The 13,533-nt window shown below is 35.0% G+C and overlaps 1 long non-coding RNA gene across 2 annotated transcripts; it reads right to left on the minus strand.

The window, feature by feature from the left end:
* Positions 1-10,079: 10,079 nt before the first annotated feature.
* Positions 10,080-11,825, minus strand: LOC113301674. Of its 2 annotated transcripts, XR_003336431.1 has the most exons (4): positions 11,253-11,825; positions 11,015-11,104; positions 10,828-10,929; positions 10,080-10,445 (listed from the first exon to the last, which is right to left on the minus strand). It is a non-coding gene; the product is annotated as an uncharacterized LOC113301674 (long non-coding RNA). The 2 variants fall into 2 exon arrangements; XR_003336430.1 differs by lacking the exon at positions 11,253-11,825 and having other exon boundaries at positions 11,015-11,232.
* Positions 11,826-13,533: the final 1,708 nt, after the last annotated feature.

Consider the following 13,533-nt stretch of genomic DNA (forward strand, 5'->3'; position numbering starts at 1 on the left):
CAGCCCTAGCCCTAGTACTATTCATGTACAAGCCAAAAACCCCAACCCTAGCCCTAGACGGGTTGCGGGTTGGCTTGTTAAATGGGGTGGTTGAAACTAAAATCACTTAAATTTATAAAAAAATTAGTGGGCAGAGGGATCACTACTCCGTAATCCTAAATCAAATGAAATTTGGATTGTATTAAATCATTTAAGGAAATATGAACTTTGATTTCTAGCACAACACCCTAAAATTCTTAAATTAGTAACTTAAAATTCCTAAATTAGTAACTCACATGAAATTGACGGGTTGACCCTAACCCGACTTGTTTTTACTAGGGCTAGATATGACAACTCTAATCCGGCTTGTTTAGAAAACAAGCCAAGCCGAGCCGGGTTAAAACAAGCCAAGCTAGGTCCAACCCGCGGGCCGGGTTAGAAATTGACAGCTCTAATATTATTATAGGTTTCCAAACCTACCAACTGCGATAGAAAATAGTTTCTATGGAAAGAAACAAACCTTGTCCCCTGCCATCACTTCTCTCTAACTTCTCCTTCTCTCACAGCGCGCCTCACCATTTATGCTTTTATACCTTCCTCTGAGTTCTCTCTTCTCTCCGACATCGCCTCTTCGATAGAGCATCTCAGTTTTACTTCCATCATTCTCTTTCTCTCTATTTTTAAAGGTAATAAGAAGATCTGAAATTTGAAGAAGAAAGAGTTGGTGAAGAAACGAAACCAAATCTCAAAATATCTTCAAAAAAATTTTCCGTCCCTTCTTTAAGGTTTAATTTTTTCCGTCCCTTCTTTAAGGTTTAATTTTTTTCTTGTTAACTTGGTGATAATACCAATTGAAAAAGCGGGGGTCTAACAACCACACCCAATATTTCGCTTAGCAATCTGTATGGAAAAACTCCAATATACTTTCTAGAGAATCAACTAGACAGTTAGACTCAATCAATAGAAAAGTATATCAAAGAGTTTATATCTCAATCTCTCGATTTGATCTATACTCAAGAAAATAGAAATCTGGGAGTCTTTATCAAAGAGAGATAACTTGGATGGTACCAAAAACCAATATCCAAGTGTCAATCAATTTAAATCAACAACCAAAAGGTCGGATATTCTAATTGATTGAACAACACACAACCTTTATTATTTCAATTATATAAACAAATATAATACGGAAAAGAAATAACACATACACCAGAATTTTGTTAACGAGGAAACCGCAAATGCAGAAAAACCTCGGAACCTAGTCCAGATTGAACACACACTGTATTAAGCCGCTACAGACACTAGCATACTCCAAACTAACTTCTGTCCGGACTGTAGTTGAACCCCAACCAATCTCACACTGATCCAAGGTACAATTATGCTCCCATGTCTCTAATCTCAGCAGGATGCTACGTACTTGATTCCCTTAGCTGATCTCATCCACAACTAAGAGTTGCTACGACCCAATGTAGAAGACTTTAATAAAAAAAATCTGTATCACACAGAAAAGTCTATGATAATAGATAAATCCGTCTCCCACGAATATACCTATGAGTTTTGTTCCGTCTTTTGATAAATCAAGGTGAACAGGAACCAATTGATAATCCAGACTTATATTCCCGAAGAACAACCTAGTATTATCAATCACCTCACAATAGTCTTAATCGACGTAGTGAAAAAATAAATAGTGGAATCACAAACGATGAGACGAAGATGTTTGTGATTACTTTTTATCTTGCCTATCGGAGATAGAAATCTCAAGCCAATTATTACAATTATACTCGTACGATAAAAACAACAAGATCAAATCACACAACTACAAGAAAAGTAGTATCGGTCTGGCTGCACAATCCCAATGAAGTCTTTAAGTCGTTAACCTGGATTAGAAGAAGAAACCAAAGGTTAAAGGAGAATCAACTCTATCTTAGCGCAACTAGTATCACACAGAATGTGTGGGGATTAGGTTTCCCAGTTGCTAGAGTTCTCCCCCATGTAGTCTTTCAAATTAGGGTTTGCAATCAATGTTAGCTTAGTAACAAATCATTCAATATTCACCGTTAGATGAAAACCTGATTAGATTCAAGCTAATAATTATCAATCGTTAGATCGAAAACATAGCTTGTCATGCACATATGAAATGCACGTTCCTGGGCTTGTGTAACCGTACCCAAACTTGTACATTAGTTGGTTCAACAATAGTTAACCAAATGGTTAGCCATATGATCACTTTCATATCAACCATGTTCTTCTTCACCATAACTAGTTCAAATGACTCAAATGAACTAGTTAGAGAGTTGTTCAATTGCAAGGAAATCTTATGTACTACACAAGACACAATTGAAGAAAAAAATATTTGATTCACATGAATCGGTTCATGAACTCTATAGCCACGGTTTGCAATTGCATTCCTTAGTTTATAAAGATAAGTTCACTAAACATCGTTTTTAGACATAACCTACTCAAGTTTGCGGACTGGGTTCGTGGACTTAAGTTCCCGGATGGAGTTCACAAACTCCAGTAAAAATTCTCGGGTTTGAAAACTTTGCCAGTTCACGGACTGGGTTCGCGGACTGGTTCGCGGACTTAGCTCACACACTAATCCGGTTCACTTGATCAACAAAGTTCGCAAACTTTGGTTCAAGCAATAAGGACTTATACATATATGTTTTTCCACAACAATGCTCATATCCTCCAAATGGTATATAGTCTAAACTCTCATTTCAATCATTGAAACATTCTCAGAGGACGTTATATAGTTGTTATTCACAAACCATTTCTAGTCAGAGCAATTTTCAAAGTGATTGAAACATAACATGAATTTCGTCACTAGGTAAAGATGAACTTGGCTAAAGCAAAAGCTTTACCAACACATATTTCGAGAAATATATAGGCGAGGTAAACTCGGCTCGAAATACCAAATGTGTATAATCTAAGTCTATATAGCAAAATGACTTTTGTCTCAAGATGGGAGATACATAGACTTTTGAGTGATAGATAAGTTCAAGTCTCCACATACCTTTTAGTCGATGAAGATCCACCAGTTCCTTGAGTAGTCCTTCGTCTTGTATGATGATTTCCATGGAGTTCTTGAGCTCAACCACACTTTCTATCCTAGTCCGAGACCTTAGCTATAGTAGACTACAAATCAAGATTTATAGTTTTGATCACTAACATTGACAAACATGCTTGAGATAGCAACACATGCAAGTTCAACCGAGCAATGCTCTAACAAGATCAGCTAAGGGAATCAAGTACGTAGTATCCTGCTGGGATCAGAGACTAAGGAGCGCAACTGTACCTTGGATCAGTGTGAGATTGATTGGGGTTCAACTACAGTCCAGACCGAAGTTAGTTTGTAGCAGGATAGTATCTGTAGCGGCTTAATACAGTGTTTGTTCAATCTGGACTAGGTCCTAGGGTTTTTCTACATTTGCGGTTTCCTCGTTAACAAAATTCCGGTGTCTGTGTTATTTCTATTTCTGCATTATATTGTTTATCTTTATAATTGAAATATCACAGCTTGTGCGTTAGAATCAATAAATCAGAAATCCGACCTGTGGTTGTTGATTGCAATTGATTGATACTTGAACATTGGTATTTGGTACCGTTCAAGTTATCTCTCTAGTATTTGATAAAGACTCGCAGATTTCTATTTGCTTGAGTATAGATCAAATCGAGAGATTGAGATATTAACTATTTGATATAATTTTATCTAGATTGAGTCTGACTGTCTAGTTGATTCTCTAGAAAGTATATTGGAGTTCATCTATACAGATTGCTAAGCGAAATATTGGGTGTGGTTGTTGTACCCCCGCTTTTCAGTATGTATGAAAACTATCATACTTATACGACTTTGTCTCAAGAGTAAGAGATAGAGAGAGAGATTTTTGAGTGATAGATAAGTTCAAGTATCCACATACCTTTTTGTCAGATAAAGTTTCACTGGTTCCTCGAGTAGTTCTTCATCTTTGTAAGATAATCTCCATGGAGTCTGGAGCTCAACTACACTAATCTTTCCTAAACCGAGACTTAGATATAAGTTGTCTAGAAATCAAGATATATAGTTTTGAAAACTAAACTTGACAAACATGTTTGAGATATCAACGCATGCGAGTTCGATCGAGCAGCGATCTAACACACATTCCTTCTTTTCCTTTTTCAAAGTTGGAGGCAATAGAGATTTCTCTTTTTCCTTCATGCTTGATGGTTTGACAATCATATTAACATCTTTTCCATCAGAAAACATGATGCTTGGAGTATCCATAAGCGTATGGGTTTGTGAGAGGAAATCACAATTCAAATCAACAAGTAGTCTTAAGATAAAGAAGTTTCAGGGAAGAAAAAAGGAATGTAGGGTTACGCAACCTTCAATAGGTTCATGCACGCACAATTTTGAACCCAAGAGAGAGTAGAATTTTCGAGAATAACCCTCATTTATTGATAGACAGGAAATTCCAACTTTGCATCAAAACAAAACTAAGAAAAGAAGAAAAAAACTTTTCCTAAAGCCTCAGAGGTGCACAACCTTGTCTCTTTTGATCAGGCACATGGGACAATATCTACAAATCAACACAATCAAGTTGTGTTACGGTGAACAATAATCTGTCCATCATGTTCCTCTTGAGATAAATCCATAGACCTCTGTCTATCAAAAATATTGGACCATACTTTATTCTCTAATGTTCTTTTTTTATCCTTGGAAACTAACTTCTTAGACGAAGATAAAATCTTACATATCTCAGCGGTCTTGTGAGCAAGTTTAAGCTTGCTTGCTAATCGATTTGCTCTTCGTTGAAGTTTGTTGACATGTCTCAATTTGTTTTTGTACTTGTAACACTTTGATAGTTCATGAACTTTGAGTGAACAATACGAGCACGTCAACCTTGAATATAACTCAGGCATCTGAGATGTGCAAGATGCTAGACACATAGTTGAACCTGAAACATTATACACAGAGTTTCCAATAGAAAGATCAGTTTCATCTTCCAGATTGGTTGAGTTTTCTTCTGAAAGAATATCAAGATTGATGTATGTATTACTACAATTATCAAAATCAATATTTTCACAAATAAGTGTAACACTTGATTTTTCGTCTTCATTAGAATCATAGTTGTCAGACATTTCATCAAGAGTTGCAGCAAGACCTTTGTTCCCAGTGTATTTCTTTTGATTTCGACATTCATAGCAAAATGACCAAAGCCTTTACACTTAAATCATTAAGGCATATCCTCGTCATCAGTTTCATCATTATCCATATTTTTAGGAGGAACACGATTATGTGGTTTATCTGATGACTTGGATTTATCTCTGGAGAACCGTTTACTTCTCTTCAAAAGAAGATCCCTAAACTGTCTTGTGATCAACGAGACTGACTTGTCAAGATCTTCATCTGACGAATCATCCTCAGAAAGATCATCTTCAGAGATGTAAACACTTTTACTTTTGTCAAGTAATTTAGTATTTTTTAGTGCTTTGAAAGCAACATCCTTACTAGACTTGGATGTATGCTCATGATCAAAGATCTTTAGCTTCCCAACCAGAGTATTTCTGGACAGCGTTGCAAGATTATTTCCTTCAACGATGACAATCTTCTTAGAATCGTATCTAGATGGCAATAATTTGAGAATTTTCATCACAATGTCTTTTTCAGGAATGGTCTTACCCAATGCAAAAGATGCATTAACAATTTCAGACACTTTGTGATTAAACTCATCAAATGTTTCTTCATCTGCCATACGAAGGTTTTCTCTATCAGAATTTAGGTTTTGAAGCCTAGCTTCTTTCTCACTGGTATTTCCTTCAAATACGGTTTCTAAGATATCCCAGGCTTCTTTAGACTTAGTGCACGTATCCACATGGTACTGAAGATCTGGGGTAATGACATGTATGATAGCATTCAAGCCGTCAGAATTTTGCTTTGCAGCAAGAATTTATTCTGGACTATATCTACCAATATCCTTCGGTATAGATACATCGCCTTCTGTATTAACCGGAGGATCATAGCCATCAACAACACGTACCCATGTTTGAAAATCACGATCTTGAAAAAAAGCACGCATAGCAATTTTCCACCATAAGTAGTTTGAACCATCGAAGACTGGTGGTACGTTTATGGAGATAGAATTTCTGTCCATAGAATCATATCGCTACAAACACAGACTTGTAAGGTCTTTAAACGTGTTTTCCTGCTCTGACACCAATTGAAAAAACGGGGGTCTGACAACCACACCCAATATTTCGATTAGCAATCTGTATGGACTAACTCCAATATACTTTTAAGAGAATCAACTAGACAATCAGACTCAATCTTAGCAAAAGTATATCAAAGAGTTATATCTCGCTTTCTCGATTCAATACTTACTCAAGCAAATAGAAATCTGCGAGTCTAATTGAATACAAGAGAAATCACTTGAACGGCACCAAAGACCAATGTTCAAGGATCAATCAATATCAATCAACAACCAAAGGTTGGATTTCCCAATTGATCGATTTAACGCACAACCTGTGATATTTCAATTATATAACAAAATATAATGCAGAAAAGAAATAATATAGACACCGGAAGTTTTGTTAACGAGGAAACCGCAAATGCAAAATAAACCCGGGACCTAGTCCAGATTGAGCACACACTGTATTAAGCCGCTATAGACACTAGCCTACTAAAAACTAACTTCGGTCTGGACTGTAGTTGAACCAAAATCAATCTCACACTGATCCAAGGTACAGTTGTGCTCCTTACGTCTCTGATCCCAGTAGGATACTACGCACTTGATTCCCTTAGCTGATCTCACCCACAACTAAGAGTTGCTACGACCCAAAGTCGAAAACTTTAATAAAAAAAATTGTATCACACAGAAAAGTTTACGGTAATAGATAAATCTGTCTCCCACAAAAATACCTATAAGTTTTTGTTCTGTCTTTTGGATAAATCAAGGTGAACAGGAACCAATTGATAAACCAGACTTAAATTCCCGAAGAACAACTCAGTATTATCAATCACCTCACAATAACATTAATCGACTAGCGAAAGAAGATATTGTGGAATCACAAACGATGAGACGAAGATATATGTCACTTCTTTTATATCTTGCCTATCGGAGAAATCAATCTCAAGCCAATCTTACGATTGTACTTAGTACGATATAAACAACAAGATCAGATCATACAACTACAAGAAAAGTGTATCGGTCTGGCTTCACAATCCCAATGAAGTCTTCAAGTCGTTAACCTACAGGGTCTAGGTAGAAAGTTAAGCTTAAAGGAGAATCGAATCTATCTAATACAACTAGTATCACACAGTAGGTGTGGGGATTAGGTTTCCCAGTTGCTAGAGTTCTCATTTATATAGTATTTCAAATCAGGGTTTGCAATCAATGTTAGCTTAGTAACAAAGCATTCAATATTCACCGTTAGATGAAAACCTGATTAGATTCCAGCTAATATCTTTCAACCGTTAGATCGAGACTTAGCTTGTTACACACAAATGAAATGCACGTTTATTTAGGTTTGTGTAACCGTACCCAAACATGTACATCTAGTTGGTTCAACAGTAGTTAACCAAATGGTTAGCCATATGAGCACTTTCATATCAACCATATTCTTATTTACCATAACTAGTTCAAATGACTCAAATGAACTAGTTAGAGAGTTGTTCAATTGCATAGATCTTATAGAAGTATACAAGACACAATCGAAGCAAAAACGATTTGATTCACTCGAATTGATTCATGAACGTTATATCCATGGTTTGCAAACTTGCATTTCTTAGTTTATATAAGTTTAAGTTCACGAATAATCGTTTTTAGAAAATAACCAACCTAAGTACGCGGACTGGTACGCGGACTTAAGTACCCGGAATAAGTTTGTATTTAGTTCACAAACTCCATCAGAAATTCAGGGGATGTGAACTTCCGACAATACGCATACTTGGTATGTAGACTTTAGTTTTGTTTTCCTGAGCAGCAAATACGCATACTTTGGTTCAAGGAATATGGACTTATACACGTATGAGTTACCACATAATGTTTATATCCAACCATGTTTATATAATCTAAACTCTCATTTCAATCATTGAAACATTCTTAGAGGATGTTATATAGTTGTTGTTCACACACTATTTTTTGTCAAAGCAATTTTCAAGTAATTGAAACTTAATATGACTTTCGTCACTAGTAAAGATGAACTTGACCAAAGAGAAAGCTTACCAACACATATTTCGAGAAATAGATGAGCGAGATAAACTCGGCTCGAAATAACAAATGTGTATAATCAAAGTCTATATAGCAAAACGACTTTTGTCTCAAGATAGGAGATAGAGTAGATAGACTTTTGAGTGATATATAAGTTCAAGTCCACATACCTTTTAGTCGATGAAGTTCCACCAGTTCCTTGAGTAGTTCTTCGTCTTTATATGATGATCGCCATGGAGTCCTGAGCTCAACTACAATTTATATCCTAGTCCGAGACTTAGATATAAGTAGACTAGAAATCAAGACTTATAGTTTTGATCACTAACATTGACAAACATGCTTGAGATAGCAACGCATGCGAGTTCGACCGAGCAGTACTCTAACAAATAGTTTTACCAAGATACATAAACAAGTTATGAGCGGTTATACTAAACACACATATTGGTAATTCAAAAGATTTGCAATGAATAACAATACCAATAAGCCTAGAGATTTCCCTTTTGATTCATAAAACAAGTTTATGAATTTACTTCCTTTAAACGAATGTAAAACATTGTTTCCTAGGATGAAATCTTCACCCATACCCATACGATTATGTCGATGTCTTATATACGAAGTTCAAAAGATATACATTATACTTCGTATTGTATTTCTTAATACTATGCCTAACTAGAATATAATCATTCACAGCTTCGCAGTTATGTTTTCAATATACAGAAACCCATTTCGGTTTCTGTTCGATGCTTTCGAAGTATTCAAGTGTCGTGTTACTTAGAAAGGAACTGTTGTATCCTGGGAAACCATCACCATTAACTGTTCAACATAGTATACATGGTGAATTGCGTTTTAGGGAAAGAGCGATCCTCGCCTCGGTCAGAAAAGTTTGATTTTTTTCTCCCTGCTTTTAATTCTTGCTTGGGTATTGGCATGTTTCTGTTTTATAGAATACTAGACTTGTGCTCGTGCGTAGCACGGGCATTTTTTCTTTTAACTTGGCGTGCGCGGGTCGTGGCTATGCATTTTTTATTTGGTGTGAGCGGGGCTTCACCCAGCCCGTGGAGATGCATTTTTGATTTGGTGTGCCCGGGGCTTCCCGCACCCCCGTGACAATACATTTTTTATTTGATGTGCGCATGGTTTCTCCCCCACCCTGTCCTGTGGTGATGAATTTTTAATTTAGTGTGCACGTATACCGCCCGTGACGATGTATTTTTGATTTGGTATGGTGGACCAGATACATTAAATAGGTGGAGAATATGTGCATAGTTTACTTACTTTTTCCTTTTAAAGCAAATATAAGCTTAAAAATCCAAAGCAAATCTCGCCAAACAACATCCTAAATCATATCAAAAATCAAACAATTCTATCAGCAAAATCTCACCTTCATATCATAATTAAAGTAGATATATCCTGAGCCTGAACTCGGGACATATTTTTTGAGCTTGAGAAGGATTTTCATCTTTTCAGAAGAAAAATCATGGTAGCCAAATCCTAATCCAAAATCAAAATCTTTTCCAATAACAAGTACCGGATCGTCTAGAGAATATATCTTCTAAGAGTCGAATATAGGTTTTCCGGTAATAAGTACCGGAAACCATGGCAGCATCGTCCATAATTGGGATGTCATATTTATTTAAATTTGTATTTTTCTCTCTCTTTTGCCTCTTACTCCTTGTAAGGTGTCTCTGTACATTTCTTCTTTTCTCTCTTAATATATCTCTTCTTAATCAAAAAAAAGAAAAGAAAAGAAAAAAGGATTTTCAGCTTTTCTAGCCCCACATATCCCGGACACAGTTGTAGCATAAGTCACTACCTACAACACATCTTCTCAATGTGAAAAGTCCAACAAAGAGCTATTACGCAATAATCCTAAACGTTACCCTACTTCTAGTCAAAAAAGAAAGAAGAAAAGAATGGTTAAACATGATTTCACACTAATAGCATCAGAACTTAGAAGATATGAGATAGATCATAAATGCAGCCTATCATTCCATAGATAATATCAGTGCTGCAGTAATGACACATATCTTAAAATTATGTTAAAGGGAATGATTTTACAGCAAGAAAATACCCGTGTAATTTTTGTTTTGATCGAGCTCAACCGTCAAATCCAGTTTGTTACTTGGGAGTTGACCCGTAGCTAATGAACTTTTTCCCGACATCGTAAAAAAAATGATCTCCAGAGAACTCAGATACCACATCTCTGTTTCACTCAATCTATAACTTTTTACTAAAGATTTTTTCATCTACAGGACGACCATATTCGCAACACAGCATGACCTGATCCATAAAAAGAGAAGGAGAAGTCATGATAGATCTTTTATTTCTATCAGAGCAAAATTATAAATACCAACTTTGATGCGGTTTTCCCTTACGTCCAATACCATTTCTGACCATGGGGACATGTTTAGGAATTGAAACCTTTTTAACTGTTTCAGGACTCCACCATCGCACCTTCGCAGTGGTTTCAAATTAACAATTTGTTTGAGGTGGTGCCAACTCTCTGAAACCTAAAAAGGTATACAACTATATCTATGGGATAACTTAAAGCCCCAGAAAATCAAATGTAATAAAGTATAGCTAGCAAGTTTAAGTAACTACATAACAGAATCTCCAGATCCTTTAAAGAACACTGAAAGTAATATAAAAACATATAAAATACCTGAACTATCACCTCCGACTATCCATATGCATTGTATCAGCCCTTACATTCAAAATACCATGGGCACTAACCTCGAATGCGACTTCAATCGAACGGGTTCCCCTGTTCAGGGAACTTTCTGTTTAGAAGTTAAATGCGAAGCAAACTCCTAGCCCTAGGCAAGTTATTGAAAATTCGAAAGACGAACCTCGCAGCTGGAGATCGAACTCGCAAAGCTCCCTGCAATCTTTTTGATGCTTCTTCTGGCAAAGAGCTTGGAATTTCCATTTGTAGTATCCTGTAGAGTTTGAAGCTTGAAAAAGAAACCTCATGAATCAACAACAATAAGTCAATATCTACAATTCATCACCACATTAACATCTTAGTAGTAACAAAAACAAAAACAATTATAGGGTTTCAGTTTGAAAATAAGTAGAAAACATTACCGTCGATAGGCATGTACTTCACATATATATATACCACAAAATTCCACGATCAAACACTTTATGGTGAAACCGCGTCATGATAACACTCTAGACTCCCCATAGTACTGCAATTAGTTTGATATATATCCCATGGTAAATAACACCTTCGCCGAAACCTACGGCAAGTGTACTTGAATGGTAATGAAGGCATATGCGAAGGTCTAGCTTAACTTTTCAACTGTAAAAAAAGACATCCGATCAACAAAGAATGTTATCAAAAAAAAACTTTTTTCTTTGCTCGGTAAACTTATTGTTAAACCAAGCGTGAACTCAAGCAAATCCAAACTCAATTGAACAAAATCTGGGGAACCATACAAAGATTCTTATTGTAAAAGTTTGCCAAAATCATGGAAATCAAAATCGTAAAAGTATGCCAAAATTTGTATTCCATAGTCTTTGTGCCAAAATCATGGAAACCATGTAGCCTATGAGATCAACTCCAACAGGAGAAACCTCCAAGTTGCTAACGTGATTTCCTAACCTCATCGTTCAACGTGGAAATTTTATTTATCTATGCCTTTAAATCTAAAATCGACAAAAACTTGGGTGCAGACCTATTTGTCGATATAGTAATTGATTCCTGCTTCTATTGAATGAATTTTTGTCTTAATCCGTAAATCACATGATAATTTTAGCCTGATCACCTACTGGATTTATTTGAGTTCTTGCCTTTTTGAAGTTCTATTGGAGCATCTGGTACTGTTTGTTTTATTGTCTCTAATAATTAATTTCATAGTTGCTTTATGTTAAATTACGGTACTGTTTGTTTTATTGTCTCTAATAATTAATTTCATAGTTGCTTTATGTTAAATTACTGTGAGCATACTAGTTGAAATCAATTGAGCATCTTGGTTTGAATAAACTAAGGTATTACTAGGTTGGCATTTAGTTGAAATCCAAGTTAGAGTTTTGTCTGTCATACACAAAGTCAATTCTTACAGTATCAAGGAAATAACAAGAAGAAACTGAGAATTCCGAATGGTTTTGTAAAACAGCGGACACGTGTATGATATTTGGGTGTTATGGACACGTCACTTAACACCTGTTTGTTATTTTTTGAAGTTCTCGTTCGGGTATAGGAGCCGAGGAGGTGATTCGCTTTTGTTTCGCTTTAGGTTCAGTTGTTAAATGGAGTAATTCTCTGTATAATAAGAGAGCTTTTTAACGCGTTCTCATTCATCGGAGTTCCGCGTTCACTAAAAATTCACGTAAATTCTTCTTTCTGGTTGATTCTGGCCCATCAATGTTTTCTTCGGAAAGTTTATTAAATTTAAAACAAAAAGAAATCAGGAAAATATCTTTTTTCTAATAATAAGATAGCTAAATCTTAAATATTTTTTTTCAATAATCAGGAAAATCTTTTGGGTTCATGAAATATTATTTAACCAATCACATTTTAGAAGATAATTACCTAAATTTACTAAATCTTATTTAATTTTGGAAATATAACAAAACAAATATAAACAAATTCAACATTACCAAAAAAAAAAATCATCATGATAAAATTAAATATGCAATGTTCATCGTGATATCATCATAAAATTAGATCAATCATATGAATTAAAAAAATATCTAACGTTCAATGTCCATTTACAGTTTTTGTAATAAAATATGTCTAATTACAACTCCAAACTATGGATAAAAGAAAATACTTGCGGTTAATTTTTTGGAAGCTAACGAATAAGTTATTCACGGTGATTACACTTCCAGTGGTGAAAAACTTAAAAAAAGATTAAATTAATCGTGGGTACTAATCTTTTGATCGTGTAACATGCATCTCTTGCGAACAACTTTATTGTTGATCCTGCTCGATACAGAAAAAATTACAATCATTAAAATTTGAAACAGAAAAAATGGGAGAAAATATTGATTAGCATATAAAAAATCGAGCAAAACAAAAAATCGAGCAAACAAATAATGATTAGTAAACATCATTTTCATATTACTTTTCTTAATTTTATTAGTACCATAATTAAAACAAAACATATATAAAATAAAAAATTAACTAAATAAGGTGGATTTTTAATTTTGTTATATTTGATATTGCCCAGATTTTGTGTACTAAAATTATTGAAAAAAAATACATTCAATAGCAAACAAAAAATTTCGATAATCTAAAATATTTTCCAAAGTTTTGCTCAGTAATGAAAATATTTCCTAAATGGATCCTCAGAAAGGAAAAAGAAAAACCCAAATATAAAACAACGTGCCAAAAAATAAAACAAAGTTGTCTTTTTTAGAA

Source organism: Papaver somniferum, chromosome 8, assembly GCF_003573695.1.
Source record: "Papaver somniferum cultivar HN1 chromosome 8, ASM357369v1, whole genome shotgun sequence".
Lineage (NCBI taxonomy): Eukaryota > Viridiplantae > Streptophyta > Magnoliopsida > Ranunculales > Papaveraceae > Papaver > Papaver somniferum.